Below are 4434 nucleotides of genomic sequence, written 5' to 3' on the forward strand. Positions count from 1 at the left end.
CCTTTCACTGCTCTGTCACCAGTGTCATTATTACAGTATACAATTTTTTTACTGATTACTGTATTAGTGTCATGGGGGACTTCAGATAGCGTTAGAGTCAGTTAACGTCCCTCCCAGATAGTGTTAGATTGCCTGCCACTACATCCGTCTTCGCATTTAACCCTTTGATTGCCAGGAACACACTCACATACACACAAAATCTCCATTGCTAGTGTCTGAACAAATCAGAACTATACCAGTGTTCACAATAGTGCAGTGCTAGCAGGATCAGCCCCAACACTTGCCAGAACCTGCATTTAGCCTCTATGCTTAACCCCTCCCCCTTCTCCCCCAGCAAGTGCAGTGTCAGTAGAACACTGTCACTTGATACATTGCATGCAAAACTGCAAGGTTAGCAATATCAGGCCTGATCTCTGCTAGCACTAGCAGGTAATTTTTTTTGTAGCGGTTCAAGCTGTCCCTGACAGCCACCAAGATTTCAAACACAAGCCAGTAGAGCCCATAGCTTCCTTCCGGATGTGCTTGCAAATCCTGATTGACAGCCCACAAATTCTGCAGCACCTGTACTTCCCCCATTCACTGCCCATTCCAGAATTCGGGTGGAAACAGCATATTTAACTACTCCCCTTGATTTTTTGGAGCTATGTTTTACAGACGATCTGTATAGATTTATTGTGGATCAAAGCAATTTAAATGCACAACAATTTATCACCACCAACCCAAATTCAAACCTTGCCAGACCATTTTCATGGAAACATATTACAGTTTATGAATTTAAAGTTTTTTGGGCCTAACCCTCAACATGGGGATTACTAAAAATAATGAGTTGCAGTTATATTGGTCCACAGACCCGATTCATCATATGCCCGTGTTCTCTGCTGCCATGGCCAGGCATATAAATGAGAATATAATGCGATTTATGTATTTCAATGACAATACACCCTGTCACCCTTGGGGTGACCCTGAATATGATCCACAAAATGTGGCCTCTCGTAAATCACCTTAACCAGATATTTGCAGATGTGTGTACTCCCCAGCAAAACATCTGCGTTGATGAGTCCCTCATTAATTTTTCTGGCCACCTTGCATTCAAACAATTTCTACCCAGCAAGCATGCCAGATATGGGGTCAAAATGTATAAGACCTGTGAGAGGGCAAAAAGCTATACATATAATTTTCAGATTTACAAAGGAAAAGATAGTCACGTAGAGCCCTCCGGATGTCCAAACTACATGGGGAGCAGTGGCAAGATAGCTTGGGATTTGGTATCACCCTTTTCCATATGGGGTACCGCTTATACGTTGACAATTTTTATACAAGCATGCCACTATTTAGATATTTGTACAATCTTAAAAATGCCACATTTCGCACCGTGCAACCTAATCACTGGGGCTTCCTCCAACGGCTTGTAAATACCTATCTTAGAAATGGGGAGAAAGCCTGCTTGAGAAATGATGAATTGCTGACAGTAAAGTGGAAGGACAAATGGGATGTTTTCGTCCTGTCTTCCATTCAAGCAGAGACGACCATCCAAATTCCCACAACAGCTGGTGTTGTTGAGAAGCCCCTCTGTGTCCATGACTATAACCTTAACATGGGAGGGTTGGACTTCAACGACCAGATGATGAAGTCCTACTTTTTTCCCATAAAGTCAGACACCGGTACAAAAAATTGTATATTTATTTCAATTGGCTCTGTACTACACTTTTGTGCTTTACAAAGTAACTGGACAAAGTGGATCCTTCCTAAAATTCCAGGAAGAGATCATTATGGCCCTTTTGTATCTAGAAGGTGCTGCGGCTCAAACTCCAAACACAGATGCAGTGAGCCGGCTGCATGAGAGGCATTTTCCTGATGCCATTTCTGATACCCCAACCCAAAAGTCACTCCAAAAAAGATGTGTTTGTAGCAGACACAGAATTAGGTGTGACACCAGCTTTTTTTCCCTCGTGTCCTGACCAATCTGGTCCCTGCCTCAAGGACTGCTTCCGTCGCTACCACACACTAGTGGAGTATTAGTATAGAGTACAGCACGGCACAGTCTACAGCACATATATGCACAGGGTCTCGAAAGATGTTAGGTTGCATTGTGAGGGACCCATCTGGATTCAAGTTTTTTTTAAAAAAGTAAAAAAAAGCAAAAATAGTTGTCGTTTTATTGAGTTACTGTTTTATTGTTACTGTTTTTTATTGTTAACCATTGTTGCTTTCTTTGCAGCAATGCCATTCAGCTGCAGCACCAATCTGTTTATTCTGACAGCAACAAGGTAGAATATACATCAGTGTGTGCACCACTAGTGGATGAGTTTTTTCATCCACAGTTAAAAAAAACATATAAACAGATATGCCTAAGCATGGGGGCATGAGGTGGCCAGTGGGATGATCGCTCCTGTGCTTCGGCTTATATATATTATATTTTTTGGCACAAATTTCAATAAAAATTTAGTTTTATTGAGTTACTGTTCTATTGTTACTGTTTTAATGTTAACTGTTGGTTTTTTGCAGGAATGCCATGGATGAGATTTCACATCTACAGTTAAAAAAAAAGAACCTATGGGGTGCGGCTTGCTGGCAATGAGGATGGCTGCCTAATCCCAGAGGGATAAATCACCGCGACTGAGAGCCTCTGACCTTCCTCCCAGCCCTCTACCTAGCTGCACTGACACCCGACCAGAAGGAGCAGAGATGTCCCACAAAAGGAAGGAGGATCGTCATCCTTGTAAGCTCACTGAATTCTTTCTGCACACATCAGACAGACAGGAATGCAGCCAAGATGGCGTAGCTGCTTCCTCTGCTACTGCTGCTGCTTCGTACACTGATCTCCCAGATGCACAGCAGGAATTTTCTGTTGTGATTGATACACAATCCTCCCCCAGACAGCGGCAAACACACAGCCCAGGTCCCTATAGCTCAGCAAAAGCCACATGAGGCTAGAGCCCCTTACATCTGGAACATCAGTATCATCAGCACAAGCCCAGGAGATTAACCCCTCACATATTTCAGCCTCACGCTCATCTATAGCAGCTTTCCCTACCTCTGGTCAGCCTGTAATTGACTCTATCATGAAATACGTAAATGCTTCTCTTCCTACAATCCTCATTAATCTCAGAATTTTCTTCTCTATTCCACAAATGTTCTTCTGATTTAAATAACATGGGAGAAAGGGTCCAATTTCTAGAGAATAAAATGGGTGAATGTCCAGGAACCATCAATGACCTAGTAGATGTGTATGAAGAAGTTAAAGAAGATAATTCATGGACTAAAGCTAAACTCGCAGATCTTGAGGACAGATCCAAACGTAACAACTTTAAACTACGGAGAATCCCAGAATCCGTCCCTCAATCTGATTTACACGCATATGCTCACAATTTGATGTCCGCCATTCTCCCTGAAGCTTAACCTTACAATTGATCGAATCCACCGTATTCCTAAAGCATTACACTTGGCAGATTCGATACCTAGAGATGTATTAATGAGAGTATATTTATTTCAAACAAAAGAGCAATTGCTTTTTTCCATTAGATCCATGACTACACTGCCTGCACCTTTTGCAGATCTCCAACTGTTTTCGGATCTCTCCAAACACACACTACAACTTCGACGACAGCTGAATTCAGTAACGAAAGCTCTCCAGAATCACAAGATTCCATACAAATGGCGCCATCCAGCTACCTTGCTGATCTCCCATAATGGCAATGTGCACACTATCAACTCCCTCCATATAGGATTACACCTCCTTCATACATGGGGAATCATACTGGACCCACCCCAAGAGTCCAACATTCCAGCCTCACCTCATGCTTCACATCACCCTGGACAACTGCAACCTGGTAGATGCAGACGTGACTTCACATAGAGGCCACCACTTGTAATACGCTGTTATCCCTCTGGCCTATGGCTCAAAGTTACTGTTTAAGTAAATCTCACCCCGTTTGATCGGTAGCATCTTGGTTTGAATCAACCTGAGCTTCTGCTACATAGTTTTTACACTTCTGGTATTGTTTGCAGTTATCTGTTCTTTCTTGACTTCCTCACTGACTCTCATATGCAACTCCTTGCTACTTTCCAGTGACAAGACTGTTTTGTTTTGGCTTGAAGATGATCAGTGAAGTAGACTTCAAAACCCCAATTGCCACCGACTACAGCTGTCATCGGCCATAAATTATCTTGCTATTAAGCACCCTGTAAATTACTCCTCAATCTCCTGTTGTGAACATTCACGCCACCAATAATGCCTCTTTCACTCTTGTCTATAAATGCCAGAGGTGTAAACCATCCTGCAAAATGGAACTCATTATGGAAAACGGCACATGACCATAAATGCAACATTTTATGCATACAAGAAACTCATTTTTCCCGTTCAGCCAACCATATTGCCAACATAAGAACTTCCCCCATGTTTACAATGCCTGTTTCACTGCTAAGTAAAGAGGG

At 42.5% G+C, this 4434-nt stretch overlaps 1 pseudogene; it reads left to right on the top strand.

Annotated features, from left to right (window-relative positions):
- The first annotated feature begins 2924 nt into the window (after window positions 1-2924).
- Window positions 2925-3856, top strand: LOC149441348 (uncharacterized; annotated as a pseudogene).
- Window positions 3857-4434: the final 578 nt, after the last annotated feature.

Source organism: Staurois parvus, unplaced genomic scaffold, assembly GCF_062004578.1.
Source record: "Staurois parvus isolate SC_StPar_1 unplaced genomic scaffold, SC_StPar_1.0 ptg001002l, whole genome shotgun sequence".
NCBI lineage: Eukaryota > Metazoa > Chordata > Amphibia > Anura > Ranidae > Staurois > Staurois parvus.